Here is a 16,890-nt window from a genome sequence, read left to right as displayed (position 1 = left end):
GACCGCCCGCCCGCAGGAGCTGGCACCGCCGGGTCCTAGTGCCCGCCCGCCCACAGGAGCTGGCACCGCCGGGTCCTAGTGCCCGCCCGCCCACAGAAGCTGGCACCGCCGGGTCCTAGTGCCCGCCCACAGGAGCTGGCACCGCCGGGTCCTAGTGCCCGCCCGCCCACAGGAGCTGGCACCGCCGGGTCCTAGTGCCCGCCCGCCCACAGGAGCTGGCACCGCCGGGTCCTAGTGCCCGCCCGCCCACAGGAGCTGGCACCGCCGGGTCCTAGTGCCCGCCCACAGGAGCTGGCACCGCCGGGTCCTAGTGCCCGCCCACAGGAGCTGGCACCGCCGGGTCCTAGTGCCCGTTAGCAGAGGCTGGTACCACCGGGTCATAGTGCCCACCCACAGGAGCTGGCACCGCCAGGTCCTAGTGCCCGTTAGCAGAGGCTGGTACCACCGGGTCATAGTGCCCACCCACAGGAGCTGGTATCGCCGGGTCTAGTGCCTGCCCACAGAAGCTGGTACCACCGGGTCCTAGTGGCCACCTGCAGAGGCTGTACCACCGGGTCCTAGTGCCTGCCCGTAGAAGCTGGTACCACTGGGTCCTAGTGCCCACCTGCAGCAGCTGGTATTGCCAGGTCCTAGTGCCCACCTGCCCACAGGAGCAGGTACTGCCAGGTCCTAGTGCCCACTTGCCCACAAGAGCTGGTACTGCCAGGTCCTAATGCCCACCTGCCCACAGGAGCTGGTACTGCTGGGTCCTAGTGTCCACCTGCAGGAGGTGGTACTGCCAGTTCCTAGTGCCTGCCTGCAGGAGGTGGTACTGCTGGGCCCTAGTTCCTGCTTGGAGGTGGTACTACTGGGTCCTAGTGCCTTCCCAGAGATGGCATCGCCAGGTCCTAGTGCCCGCCCGCCCACAGGAGCTGGCACCGCCGGGTCCTAGTGCCCGCCCACAGGAGCTGGCACCACCAGGTCCTAGTGCCTGCCCAAACGATCTGGTTCTGCTGGGTCCCAATGTCCGCCCGCAGGAGACCTCTTGCCCACTGGAGCAAACACCACTGGGTCCTAGGGCCACCCGCAGAAGCTGGCACCATGGGGTGCCAGTGCCTACCGGAGCAAGTACCACTGGGTCCTAGTGCCAGTTAGAGCAGGCACAGCTGGGTCCTTGTGCCCACCAGAGCAGACACCGTTGGGTCCTAATGCCCACCAGAGCAGACACCACTGAGTCCTAATGTCTGCCAGATCTTGCACCAGTGCATCCTTATGCCATCCCACACCAGCCTAAGCTGGCAATACTGGGTCCTGGTGACTGCCAGCCTACAGGAGCCAGCACTGCTATATCCTAGTGTGAACTCCTGAAGTTAGCTCAGTTGGGTCCTGGTGCCCTGCTACCACGCACTTTTTGTAGCAAGAAGTGCTGGGTTCTAACCCCCGTTTTGCCTCCCACCCGCAGGGGACTGCACTGCTAGATCCTTGTACTCAATGATCCATTCATCCAGATCTGGCTCTGCTGGGTCCTAATATCTGTCATCCTGGAGAGCCCATAGGCTGGATCTAGAACACCGCTCTTGCCAGAGCCATACAGTTGGATCCTAGTACCTGCCTGTCCTCCACCTTCCTAGGGCCAGGATTGCAAGGTCCGAGCGGGTCTCGCATAACCACCCTCCTGGTTCAACATTGCTGGGTCCCAATGACTGGATCCAGTCTCAGTGCAGCAGTATCCTAGTGCCTGCCCCCCTGAGCAAAGTTCTAGAGCTAAGCCACCAGTCCTGGACCCAGCATGTCTGGGTTCTAATGCCTGCCCATGTTATGGCTGTTAATTCCTAGTGCGTACCCATCTAGTAGGCTCCTAATGCCTGTTAGATCATCCACCTCTCCACTGTAGGGCTCAAGTACTCACCTCCTACAGTGCAGGGTCCTAGGGCCTACCAGCTCTGTCAACACTAGGTCCGAGTGCCTGCCAGAGCTGCATTTACACAGAATATATCTCATCAACAAAGGTCCTCTCATCCTGTGATAGCTAACAGTTCAATCCAAGTCATAAAACAGCAACACCCACCCCTGCAGCTGTCGGCCATTGCAGCCCAAGGGGAAAAAAGGACATACAAATTTGATATTAAATGTTTGTATAGATGACAGTAGCGATAGGTGATTGACATTATTTGAGCTTTACCTGAAGTTTTAGAATTCCATTCTCAAACCCAAGCTTTATGACTGCTTTCTATTACAGTGAAATAAGCAGAAGGCTGGAAGAACACAGCAAGCCAAGCAACATCAGGAGGTGGAGAAGTCGATGTTTCGCATGTAACCCTTCTTCAGGACTGGGTGTGGGTGTTGGGGAGCTGCAGATAAAGAGGGTGGCAGGGGCAGAGTGGTAAAGTGGAGAAGGTGAAGACAGGCAGTGGGTTGGTCAATGGAAGGAATGAAATCCAGTAGGTGCCAGGGAGAAGTGGAAGGGAAGGGAGGGGGTGGGGCTGGTAAGGGAATTTGAAATTGGAGAACTCGATGTGTCCCTTCTGGGCTGTAGGCTGCCCAGGCAGAAGATGGGGTGATGTTCCTACGTTTTACATTGTGCTTTTTTGTGGCAATGGAGGTGGCCATGTCAGAATGGGAGTGCCTGTTATTTTGGATTCCAGTATCTGTAGTTTTTTTCATTTCTATTACAGTGAAGACTGCATGATCTCATAAAGGTTTCTGTACCTTTCTATACTCATGTTTAGTTAATGCCGTCACAGTATTATGTACAACAATGTCTTGAAGTACATGTGGAATTTTTGTAAAAATTCCATGTGATTAAAAACAATTTTCAAACCAACTGCATAGAAAAGTGTTTATATTGTTTATATAATTCCTGCATAACTTTCCTTCATCTTATGAGCTCCTGTTATGTGTTCAGCTAATACAACCATGGAGTCAGGAATCCCCTTTCCTTAATTAAAAGGGGGAAGTTTGGTAAATACAGTAGGTTTTACAAAGCGTGTAAAAAGAAAATTCCCTTTCAGTGATGGGAATTGAGAATGTTCTCCCTGGAGCAGAGGAAGTGAGAAAATACAAATAGAGGAATGTGGCAGCAGGGAGGATTTTCTTTTGAGTGCATTCTCCTGTGTTCACTTCTTATAGCACGTAAATAAGATGAGTTAATTCATGTTCCAGCCAACTTGCATAAAACCAAAATTTATTTCTCTGAAGTCTTGCCTACATACTGGATTAATTTAAGATAGCCTAGAGGCACCTTCTGTGATCACAAACACACTGCTCATGATTGAGACCCAGTGCTGTCCTGTCTCTCCCATCTCCTGACACGTTTGAAGAGTTTAGTCACTTCTCAGACACATTGTCATGGTGACTGAGAGATAAAAGCAAATTATATGGAAAATGCCCTGCTTCTTATCCAAACAGTTAACAACAATATGCATTTATGTAGTGCTTGAAATGGTAATGCTTTTCAGGACACTTCACATGAGTGTTTTCAAACTAAATTGGACACCAAACCACATCAGGTGCTCAGTCAAATATGTAGGTTTTCAAAATATAGTGTTTAAGGAAGGATAGAGAATAAGGGTAAGACAGGAGAGGTTTAAAAAGTGAATTTCAAAGTTTAACATGGGTATAAAAAGCAGTAAGCAGAATCCAGCCACAATTCTGTGAAGTGGGTTATGTGATGGAGATGTGGCTCAAGACTTTATCAAAGGTAGGAATAGGATGGAGATAAAATGGGTAACTTGACTATTCTAATAACGAAAAAAGGACAGATCATGTGATATCCTTTGATTGCCTGCATAAATATAATATTATATATATTCTTTTTTATTTTTATTTCACCAATGGCTACTTGGTTAAGGACCATTAACCTACAAAAAAACTAAACTATGACTATCTCATTTAAACCACTAGAACTAGACAGGATTGATGTTTCAAAAACTCATAAGTCATAAAAATTGAATTAGACTTTTCAAATTGGATTCATTCAACACTATAGCTACTTACTGCAAGAAGAAAGATTGTGTATTTAAAAAGAAAATTCTTGGTGTAAGTAAAACACATAATCTTAAAGTTATTTACTTGAATAGGAACCACTCATAAATATGTTATAGTCCCCTGTAGAATCCTCCTTAGCTCAATATTCTCAGAGGTAACATTTTCATTCACAGGCTCTTGGCTACTGATGTCCTAGTCCTTTGGTTTGGTTGCTGTCCAAGACTTCCAAACTGAAATCCACTAAATTCCCCCTCTACCAAACTTGGCAATTATCCAATTCCAGTTCACTCAAGATTCAAACTGGGATGAAGCCTCACCAACCTTTCACATAGTGAATGAAGAAGTTAGTTTACTTCCAAAACTCCATGCAGTTCCAGACTAGCTCAACTCTCCCCTCACCTCCGTCCAAAGCCCCAAAGGAACCTTCCATCAAAGTTTCACCTGCTCTTCCACATGTCATTGATTGTATCTGTTGCTCCCAATGCGGTCTCCTCTACATTGGGGAGACAGGACACCTACTTGCAGAGTGCTTCACAGGACATCACCAGGATACCCGCACCACCCCATGGCTGAACACTTCAACTCCCCCTCCCACTCTGCCGAGGACATGCAGGTCCTGGCCTGGGCCTCCTCCATCACCACTCCCCTACCACCCAACACCTAGAGGAAGAGTGCCTCATCTTCCACCTTGGGAGCCTCCAACCCTATGGCATCATTGTGGATTTCACCAGTTTCCTCATTTCCCCTCCCTCTACCTTACACCAGTTCCAACCTTCCAGCTCAGCACAGCCCTCATGACCCATCCCATCTGTCCGCTCCACCCTCCTCTCTGACCTATCACCTTTACCCCCACCTCAGTCCACCTATTGCACTCTCAGCTACCTTCCTCCCCACCCCACCCCACTCCCATTTATCTCTCCACCCCCAAGGCTCCGGGCCTCATTCCTGATGAAGGGCTTTTGCCCTAAACGTTGATTTTCCTGCTCCTCAGATGCTCCCTGACCTGCTGTGCTTTTCCAGCACCACACTCTTAACTAACATTTACGTCAACCAGTTTCTCTCAGTGAACTGCAAACTGCACACACCTGAAACTAATTCTCAGCAAGCAGCCAGATAAACTGAAGCCAGAAAATTTTCTCAATCTCCATAATCATTTAGCCTGCTCTGGGCTGCACTCAAACTGACCTTTAGATTAACTATCTCTTGTTTATAACTCATTGTTTAATCTGATGAAATAAATGGCTATTACAACCTTTCAGTGTTAATGGAATGTTTTTAAAACTAATTTAGCTTGAGGTCCCAAAGCAAAAACATCTCTAATCTGCCATTGTTCTTACAGGGATAATATCTCCTGCTCTTTAAGTTAACCAACCTTCTACTTTATAATTCTATCTCTTCTGATTGTATTAAACAAGAGAGTGACCTTTTGAACTGTTACTTCTTTAGAAGTTCTGATAATCTCTAATGACAGCCTAAAGCCCAACAGTTTCTCGAACTGTAGGAGCAAATTACTACAGACGTTTGAATCTGTACTGAAAGCAACAAATGCTGGAGATCACAGTGGGTCAGGCAGCATCCCTGGAGAGAGAGCAAGCTAACGTTTCGAGTCTAGATATCTCTTCACCAGAGCTGACGTGAATTGTGGATGAGGCAGCATTTATGCAATAATTTTTGATGGGGGGGGCCGTAGTGGGTGGAGTGTGCTGGTGGAGAAAAGATACTGACAGTTCAGATTAAATGATTGGAATGTAGGAATGAAAGAACAACGGCGTGTCTCTTGCCAGACTTGAAAGGACGGTGCCGGGATGGTGGGAGCAGAGAGAGAACATGCTAACAAGCTAAAAGAAAGGGAAGAAATGGTTCACAATTTGGAAGTGTTGAAGTCATTATTCAGTCCAGAAGGCTGTAAGATGCCCAGTCTGAAGATGAGATGTTGTTCCTCCAGTTTGTGCTGAGATTCACTGGAACATTGAAGTATGCTGAGGACAGACACGTGGGCATGTTAGCAGGACGCTGTGTTAAAGTGACCAGCTACGGGAGGGTCAGGTCATACTTGTGGACAGACCAGAGGTGTTCTGCAAAGCAGTCACTCAGTCTGCGTTTGGTAACTCCAATGTAGAATGAGCCACATTGGATGCAGGAAATACATTACACAAGATTGGAGGAGGTACAGCTGCTTCACCTGGAAAGACTGGTTAGGCCTTGGATGGTGAGCAGGGAGGAGGTGAAAGGGCAGGTGTTGCAGAAGACCATAAGATATAGGAGCAGAAATTAGGCCATTCAGTCCATTGAGTCTGTTCCATTATTCAGTTGTGGCTCTTACGTTTCTCGACTCCATTCTCCCACTTACTCCCCATAACGGGCGGCACGGTGGCACAGTGGTTAGCACTGCTGCCTCACAGCGCCTGTAGACCCGGGTTCAATTCCCGACTCAGGCGACTGACTGTGTGGAGTTTGCACGTTCTCCCCGTGTCTGCGTGGGTTTCCTCCGGGTGCTCCGGTTTCCTCCCACAGTCCAAAGATGTGCAGGTCAGGTGAATTGGCCAAGCTAAAATTGCCCGTAGTGTTCGGTAAGGGGTAAATGTAGGGGTATGGGTGGGTTGCGCTTCGGCGGGTCGGTGTGGACTTGTTGGGCCGAAGGGCCTGTTTCCACACTGTAAGTCTAATCTAAACCCTTGATCCTCAGCAACCTATCTATCTCAGTCTTAAATATACTCCATGACCTGGCTTTCACAGCCTTTTGTGGCAGTAAATTCCATAGATTCACCACTCTCTGGCTGAAGAAGTTTCTCCTTATCTCTGTTCTAAAAGGTCTTCCCTTTCTTCCAATGCTGCGCCTTGGGTCCTAGTCTCACCTACCATTGGAAACATCTTCCCAACATCTTCTCTGTCCAGGCCATTTGATATTCTGTATGGTTCAATTAGATCCACCCCGCCCCCCGCATTCATCCTTCTAAACTCCATTGAGTATAAACTCAGAGTCCTCACTGTTCCTCACATGTTAAGCTTTTCATTCCTGGGACTATGCTTGTGAACCTCCTCTGAACACACTGCAGAACCAGTACATTCTTCCTGACATATGCAGCCCAAAATTGTGCACAATACTCCAAATGTAGTCTGACCAGAGCCTTAAAGCGCCTCAGAAGCATATCCCTGGTCCTCTCAAAATAAATGTCATTATTTGGGAGAAGATTTGTAGCTCGGGTGCTCGTTGTTGTGGTTCTTTTCGCCGAGCTGGGAATGTGTGTTGCAGACGTTTCGTCCCCTGTCTAGGTGACATCCTCAGTGCTTGGGAGCCTCCTGTGAAGCGCTTCTGTGATCTTTCCTCTGGGCATTTATAGTGGTTTGTATCTGCTGCTTTCGGTTGTCAGTTCCAGCTGTCCGTTGCAGTGGTCGGTATATTGGATCCAGGTCGATGTGCTTATTGATTGAATCTGTGGATGAGTGACATGCCTCTAGGAATTCCCTGGCTGTTCTCTGTTTGACTTGTCCTATAATAGTAGTGTTGGCCCAGTCAAACTCATGTTGCTTGTCATCTGAGTGTGTGGCTACTAAGGATAACTGGTCATGTCGTTTCGTGGCTAGTTGGTGTTCATGGATCCGGATCATTAGCTGTCTTCCTGTTTGTCCTATGTAGTGTTTTGTGCAGTCATAGGATAAACAGGAAGACAGCTAACGATCCGCATCCATGAACACCAACTAGCCACGAAACGACATGACCAGCTATCCTTAGTAGCCACACACGCAGATGACAAGCAACATGAATTCGACTGGGACAACACTACTATTATAGGACAAGCCAAACAGAGAACAGCCAGGGAATTCCTAGAGGCATGGAACTCACCCACAGATTCAATCAATAAGCACATCAACCTGGACCCAATATACCGACCACTGCAACGAACAGCTGGAACTGACAACCGAAAGCAGCAGATACAAACCACTATAAATGCCAGAGGAAAGATCACAGAAGCGCTTCACAGGAGGCTCCCAAGCACTGAGGATGTCACCTAGACAGGGGACGAAATGTCTGCAACACAAATTCCCAGCTCGGCGAACAGAACCACAACAATAAATGTCATGATTGCATTTGCCTTCCTAACTACTGACTCAACCTGCAAGTTTACCTTGAGAGAATCCTGGACTAAAACTCTCAAGTCTCTTTGCACTTCAGACTTCGGAATTTTCTCCCCACATAGAGAATACTCCATGCCTCTATTCTTCCTATCAAAGTGCATGATCTCACACTTTCCCACATTGTACTCCGTCTGCCATTTCTTTGCCCACTCTCCTAACCTGTCCAAATCCTTCTGCAGCCTCCCTGCCTCCTCAATGCTACCTATCCCTCCACCTATCTTTGTATCATCTGCAAACCTAGCCAAAATGCCCTCAGTTCCTTCATCGAGATTGTTAATATATAAAGTGAAAAGTTGTGGTTCCAAAACTGAGTCTTGTGGAACACCACTTGTCACTGGCTGCCGATTTGAGAAGGACCCTTTTATCCCACCCTCTGCTTTCTGCCAGACAGCCAAGCTTCTATTCATGCTAGCACCTTGCCTCTGACACCATGGGCCCTTGTTTACTCAGTAGCTTCCTATGCAGCACTTAGACAAAGGCCTCCTTGAAGTACAGGTAGATAACAACCATTGGCTTTCCTTGGTCTAACCTGCTCATTTCTTCCTCAAAGAAATCTAACAGATTTGTCAGGCATGACCTCCCCTTAAAGAAACCTTGCTGAATTTGCCCCATTTTACCATACCATTAAATGCTAGCCTCACCAGCAACTCTCACATCTCTCATGAAGTAATAAGAATAATTGCAGTAAGTCTTGTGCTGAAAATGTGTTGCTGGAAAAGCGCAGCAGGTCAGGCAGCATCCAAGGAACAGGAAATTCGACATTTCCGGCATAAGCCCTTCATCAGGAAAGTCTTGTGCACCAATTAGCCTACACTCATTAACATTTACTAGTTCCAATAAATGTATCGATTTTATAATTCACGGCCCAGTTTTTCAAATTCATCTGCAGCCTCTCCACTCCCATTCCCTGTAATCTCCTGCGGCTGCAGGTATCTGATGTCCTCCAATTCTGTCCCTGTGAGGATCCTCGATTTTATCTGCCCTGCTACTGGTGAGAGGAGACAACAGATTTGGAGTTTCATTACTAAACCTCTCAATCTCTAATATCTCCTTCAAGACACTCCTCAAAAACTATTTCTTTCATCAAACCTCTGACCATCTACTTAATGATTCCTTATGCGGCTTGCTATCTAACTGTGATAAATGACTCTTGTGAAGCATCTCAAGACATTTTGTTTGATTAGAGGTGCTTTATAAATACCAGCAGCTATCCTATGTTGTGCTGTCAGCCAACCATCTATGAGGAACCATCTAATCCCAGAGCAACATTGTGAGCAGATTGACAATAGCACGTCGTACATCCAACTGCAAGCTTTTTCTCTTCTATTATTAAACCAAAACACCATTTTAATAAATCCGCAACATGAATGTACCAGCATGATGCCTGAACTCCAGAAATTAAATTACAAGGAGAGATTCCACAAAATGGGATTGTGTGGAATGCAGCTAGGTAAGCAGTGATTTGTTCAAAGTTTTCCATACTGTAAGGGAACAGATAGTCCAGACTGAGAGAAGTGTGTGTTTGTCCGTGCGTCTAAGTGTGTAAGAAAATTCGCATTCCTGGTGAAGGGCTTTTGCCCGAAACATCGACTCTCCTGCTCCCCGGATGCTGCCTGACCTGCTGTGCCATTCCCAGTCCCACACTTTTCGACTCTGACTCTCCACCATCTGCAGACCTTACTTTTTCCTTTATTACTTCCAATATTGATGGAATTTTGTTCTTGTTCTTCACCTGATCTTTGAAATATTTTGGGGCGGCAGAGTCTTATCGATCAAACATTAAATTGAATTAACTGTTTACAGCCTCTTTTTGCTAGTTTGTAGGCTTTATTCTATCCCCATAGAGGGTGGTGGTTGATTTCTCACTTAAAACAAAAGTGCTAAAATGACAACATTCAGCATACACAATGGAAGAGGCCACTCGTGTGGATTATCACCACTGCCTGGTCTGTTTGGACATGTTTTTAGTAAACTTGATCTTATTTCTAAATAATCTTTTGTATTCAAACCTAAACATAACCTTAAAATAAAAGAAAATAAAACTTTTAACAAAGTATGCAGAAAAGTGTGTAAAACAGATATTTTCACACACCTAGAGACCCACAGTATGAACTCCAACTTTACTGGTGGTTCAATGATGCTCCCTTGTGGTCAATGGGATACATTACAAGATGTACATGGAAAAGGGATTGTGGCTTGAATGCTTATGAATACTAATATGCTTTAACTGGGGCCTTATGGTCTGTTTCTGTTCCTGAGTTCCAATGTAACTCTGTCCATATTGATGGTTAGGTTTGGGATTTTAAAATTGCAAAGCACCCGTCATATTTCCAGGTTCATCATTAAATTCAACAACTTCCGACCATATTAAACATTTCCTGCTCCCACAGCTTGGTTGGGCCCAGGTTTTGTTGTTTTTAATTGTCCCATTATCAGCATGTTTTTTTTATTAGTTTAGATTCCCTACAGTGTGGAAACAGGCCCTTCGGCCCAACCAGTCCACACAGACCCGCCGAAGAGCAACCCACCCAGGCCCGTTTCCCTCTGACTAATGCACTTAACACTATGGGCAATTTAGCATGGCCAATTCACCTGACCTGCACGTCTTTGGACTGTGGGAGGAAATCGGAGCGCCCGGAGGAAACCCACGCAGACACAGGGAGAACGTGCAAATTCCACCCAGACAGTCACCAGAGGCTGGAATCGAACCTGGGACACTGGTGCTGTGAGGCAGCAGTGGTAACCACCGCACTGTCTTTCCTTCTGTCATTTCATCACTCCTACCTTCCACACAGTCACACCACCTTCCTGTTTTTTCCTTCACCCCTCACTATTTCCCCAGCTTTGCACTTGCTTTCAAACGATTAACGTAAGAGCGTAAGAACTAGAAGCAGTAGGCCATTCAGCCCCTTGAACCTGCTTCGCCATTTAATATGATCATGACTGCTCTCATCTTGGTGACAACTCTACTTTCCTGCCCACTCCCCATTACCCTTCAACTCATCCTTAATTAATAAACTATCTATCTTTTTAGATTATTTACAGTGTGGAAACAGGCCCTTTGGCCCAACAAGTCCACACTGACCCGCAACCCACCCAGACCCATGCATTTACCCCTTCACCTAACACTACGGGCAATTTAGCACAGCCAATTCACCTAATCTGCACATCTTTGGACTGTGGGAGGAAAGAGCTGAAAATGTGTTGCGGAAAAGCGCAGCAGGTCAGGCAGCATCCAAGGAACAGGAGATTCGACGTTTCGGGCATAAGCCCTTCTTCATCCTGTTCCTTGGATGCTGCCCAACCTGCTGCGCTTTTCCAGCAACACATTTTCAGCTCTGATCTCCAGCACCTGCAGTCCTCACTTTCTCCACTGTGGGAGGAAACCAGAGCACCCGGAGGAAACCCACACAGACACGGGGAGAATGTGCAAACTCCACACAGTCAGTTGCCTGAGGCGGGAATTGAACCCTGGTCTCTGGCGCTGTGAGGCAGCAGTACTAACCACTGTGCCCCCACGATCTTCTCAAAATCTATTCAATGTCCACCACACTCTAGATGGATTCACAACCCTTAGAGGCATAATTCATCCTCATCTGTTTTAAATTTGCCTCCCCTCAGCTAAACAACCATCATCTCTCATATTAGATTGCCCCCCCCCCCGAGAAAAGCTCCCCTACGTCTACTTTGTCAATCCCTTTGGCCTCTTATAAACCTCCATTAGATCTCCACTCATTCTTCTAAACTCTAGCGAGTATTGGCCTCAACTGCTCAATCTCTCCTCATAAGACACTAAGTCCATCATCTCTGAACTTAACCAAGTGAACTTTTTATAAACTGCCTCCAACACAATTACATTCTTCTTCAAGTAAGGGGACCGAGCTTGAACATAGTACTCCAGATCCAGTCTCACCAATGCCGTGTGCAACACTTTCCTATTTCCTACTTTCATATTGCCATTCCTTCAGCAATAATTGTCAAAATTCCATTATTAGCAGTTTAAAATCTCTATTAAGCCTCTGAGGAAAGCTTGTCAGATTGAAGTAGTCTCTGATTTTCTCTCTCCACGGAAACTGCCTGCCCAGCCCCAGTTTACCCTCTATTTCATATTTCCAGCATATTGCTCATGCGTCATATTTGATGGTCACTGATGCAGAGATGACTGCTTCACAGTTTTGCTGGAGTGCAAGGTTCCATCGAAATTTGAAATAATAAAGGAGAAGGTGAGATCGGCAGATGCTGGAGGGTCAGAGTCGAAAAGTGTGGCACTGGAAAAGCACAGCCGGTCAGGCAGCATCCGAGGAGCCTGGGAATTGACATTTCAGGCATAAGTCCTTCACCAGGAATGCGCATTCCTGATGAAGCGTTTATGCCCAAAACGTCGATTCTCCTGCTCCCCGGATGCTGTGCTTTTCCAGCGCCACACTTTTCAATTTGAAACAATTAAGGTTGATTAATGATGTTATTATTTTGGGAAATTATTATCCCAAAACTTGGGCTTTAAAAGCCTGAGATTGGCAAGAAGGCAATTTATTTTTTATTTTGTTTATTGTTTTTGAGGCCTGAAAGTCAATGTTTAATTTTTAAAGTTGGGGTTAGAAATGCAGCCTGTTACCTCCTGCAGTCTGATCTACTCATCTGTGACCCCTCACTGATTCCACCCCTATCCCCCTTGTCCTGTATCCCTTAATATCATTGGTTGTTAATCTACCATTCTCTGTTTTGAACATTAACACTAGATCCAGAGTGCCCAAGCTTGTACCATCCTCAATGGTAGACTTCCGACATTAATGAAGCAGCAGAAGATGGTTGGGCCTTGGACTCTGAGGAACTCCTGCAATGATGACCAGCTCAATAGTGGGCAGCACAGTGGCACAGTGGTTAGCACTGCTGCCTCACAGCGCCAGAGACCCGGGTTCATTTCCAGCCTCAGGCGACTGACTGTGTGGAGTTTGCACATTCTCTCTGTGTCTGTGCGGGTTTCCTCCGGGTGCTCCGGTTTCCTCCCACAGTCCAAAGATGTGCAGGTCAGGTGAATTGGCCATGATAAATTGCCCTTAGTGTTAGGTAAGGGGTATATGTAGGGGTATGGGTGGGTTGCGCTTCGGCCGGTCGGTGTGGACTTGTTGGGCCGAAAGGCCTGTTTCCACACTGTAAGTAATCTAATCTAATATACCTCAAATAACTTACAGCTTGGCCTCTGGCTTGTTTGAAAACAACCCCAGTCCATTTGATCTTTCTTCATGGCTAAACTTTCCAGTTCTCAGTCCTGTTATAATGTTATAAAATACACTGTGTTCCAAAATAATTACCTCTGGATATTCTCATAAGCAAGACAGCTGGCCCTCCGAAGAATTCCGAGTTGCTGTAGCCACTTTTCAAGCATGTTGTAGTTTGGCACTCTGGATAGCATTGGTAGAGATTCCAACTTTCTTCCCATTACACGGCTGACCAGGAATCTCACCTGTTTCACCCACCTGCCAATGACTTGGTGTTGGAAGAACTTGCAAATTGATACACAGCCAGTTTGGCCACATGTTCTGTGGTAGCAAGTCCTGCAGTGGCAAAAACAAGAAATTGCTGGAAAAACTCAGCAGGCTTGGCAGCATCTGGGGGGAGAAAGCAGAGGTAACGTTTCAGATCCAGTGACTATTCGTCAGAACTGCTCTGTTTCTGTTTTTATTTCTGATTTCCAGCATCTGCAGTCCTACAGTGGGACTTCAAGGCACAGACACATAGAAATATTAGGAGTGGGCCATTTGCCCATAGAGTCCATTGAGCCTGCCCAGCTATTCAATATGGTTATGACTGAGCTTCCAACTCAGTCCTCGGTTTCTACTTTCTCCTCATATCCTTTCATCCCTTAGCCCCTAAAAAACAATACTTAACTCATCCGTTAAAACATTTAATGTTTTGGCCTCGAGTTCTTTCTATGGCAGAGAATCCCACTGGTTCACGACTTTCTGGGAGAAGGAATTTCTCATCTGAGATCTTAAATAGCATACCGTGTCTTCAGACTGATTCTGAATTCCCCAGCCGTAAGGAATATCCTTCCTGCCTTTACCCTGTCCAGTCGGGTTAGAATATTAAAGATTTCTGCGAGTTTTCCCACCTCGTTCTTCTAAACCCAAGTGAATACAGTCCTAACCAATCCAGTCTCTCTTCTTACATCATTCCTGCCATGCCAGGAATTAATAAAGCTTCATTGCACTCTCTCGGTATTCAGAAACCAGACCTTCAGACTCACTGGCAGGGACACCACCCATTGGGAAATTTGCTGCCCAGACACAATCACAAGATGTTATCTAGTATGGTGACGAAATGTCTGAAACGAACCTTCCAGCTCAGCGAGCAAACCTCCATCCAGCACACGCATGTGGTTAACTTTTGCCGTACTTGTTATACATGCCAAATGGTACGTAAGCTACAAGCAGTAATAAAACTAGCACCTTTGTTGCCAATTCCCGCATTTGAAGAGCCTTTCACATATTATAATTAATTGTATATGTCCTCTCCCAAGAACTAAAAGTGGGAATCAGTACTTGTGAACCATAATGGATGCGTCTACCAGATTCCCAGAGGCAATTCTGTGACAGAGTAATAAGGCAAAAAAGGTTGGTTAGTAGTTTCCTTCACGCGGTATGGGTTACCCAGAAAGATTCAGTCGAACCAAGGGTCTAATTTTACAGCTAAGCTGTTTAGGAAGATATGGATAGCTTAGGCATATAGCACTTTAAATCATCCTGAAGACCAGGGAGCTTTACAAAGGTGGCATCAGACCTTGAAGACAATGTTGAGAGCAGTGTCAGTATTACCCCAGTGATTGGGATAAAGGTGTCCCATTCACATTGCTTGCCATTAGAGATGCCCCAAATGAATCTACTCAGTTTACTCCCTTCGAGTTAATATTCAGATATGAAGTGAGAGGCCGTTTGAAATTAATCAAAATGAAATTGACAGGAGCAACCTTGGAGATCTCACACTTAGTTTATGAATCAGAGGTAAGGGAAAGATTAAATCAAGTAGGCGGGTTAGTTAAACAGCAGCTAAAAAGGGCACAGTCTCGAATAAACCAGATGGCAGATGAAAACTCTGAGACTCAGAAGTTTTCCCGAGGGGATGATGTGTTTAGATTAGATTACTTACGGTATGGAAACAGGCCCTTCGGCCCAACAAGTCCACACCGAACCCACCCCCACCCATACCCCTACATTTACCCCTTACCTAACACTACGGGCAATTTAGCATGGCCAATTCACCTGACCCACACATCTTTGGACTGTGGGAGGAAACCGAAGCACCCGGAGGAAACCCACGCAGACATGGGGAGAACGTGCAAACTCCACAGTCAGTTACCTGAGTCGGGAATTGAACCCGGGTCTCTGGCGCTGTGAGGCAGCAGTGCTAACCACTGTGCCACCATGCTGCCCATTAGTAATGTTCCCAGTGATAGGAGATCCCTTCAAAGCCAGGTTTAGTGGTCCCTACCAAATTGAGAAAAAGTTGAGTCAGGTGAATTATCTCGTCAAGCTGCCAGATAGAAAAACACTGTATCGGGTATGTCATGTGAACATGTTGAAACTGTATTATACGAGAGAAAAAGAACTAGAGATACATGTATTAGTTACTGCCCCGCAGTGAGGAATCAAATCCAGATGTGGATTTTGATGTGCCTCAAAATATGTTTAACAAAAAGTCCTTGAGGAGTGGGATAGGTTAGTAAACTCTATCTCAGAAGCATAGAACACTGAGGAAAGGTTTGTTACTGCAGTATGGGGACATATGTAGGAATCAAATGGGGTGGATTAATGCTATTGTGCGAAGTAGACGCAGAGAAAACTGTTCCGATAAAACAACACCTTTCAAAAACAATCCTCGAGTCCAGAAGGAAGTGGAGGCCATGCTTAACGAGGACATCATCGAAGTGAGCCAGAGCAAGTGGAGTTGGCCGATTGTTGTAGTTCCCAAACTGAATGGGACTCAGCAGTTTTGTGAGGATTATTGGAAGGTCAACACCACTACAAAATCGGACTCATAGCCAATACCGAGATTGGAGGACTGTATTGAGAAAGTTGGACAAGCCAGTTACATCACCAAGTTGGACTTAGTGCGTGGTTACTAGCAGGTACCTTTACCAGAGACAGCAAAAGAAATTTCTGCATTTGTAACCCTAAATGGACTATGTCAATTCAAACTGGTGCCCTTTGGAATGAAGAACACACCTGCCACATTTTAAAGACTCATGAACAGAGTTGTGACTGGGTTAACAAACCGTCCAGTCTATCTGGACGATGTAATGATCTTTAGTAAGTCCTGGAAAGATCACGTGGTAGTTGTCAACTATGAGAAGCAAAACTGGTAATAAACTTACAACTGAAATTGTGAAAGCATAGGTGACGTTCTTGGGATGCAAAATTGGTCATAGAAAGTTAACCCCACAGAACACAAAGATGAAGGCCATTGAGGAATTCCCACGACCAACTTTGAAGAGGTCATAGAGATGTACAGCGGACTAAGTGGATTCTAGTGGAGGTTTGTTTCAAACTTCAGCAGTATAGTGGCACTATACTAACCAATTTGCTGAAGAACAACAAAGTTTTGGTGGACAGAACAATGTGAGGAGGCCTTCAACCATTTAAAAGCAATATCAACCACCACACCAGTTTTAGCTAAACCAAACTTTTTGAAACCCTTCAAAGTTGCCATCGATGCTCGTAACATCAGAGTTGGAGCTGTACTGCTACTTGAGATTGAAGTTGATGGGATTGAACTGCAAGGTAGTTACTT

The sequence above is a fragment of the Hemiscyllium ocellatum genome, chromosome 32 (genome assembly GCF_020745735.1).
Source record: "Hemiscyllium ocellatum isolate sHemOce1 chromosome 32, sHemOce1.pat.X.cur, whole genome shotgun sequence".
Lineage (NCBI taxonomy): Eukaryota > Metazoa > Chordata > Chondrichthyes > Orectolobiformes > Hemiscylliidae > Hemiscyllium > Hemiscyllium ocellatum.
Note: the sequence above shows the minus strand (reverse complement) of the source record.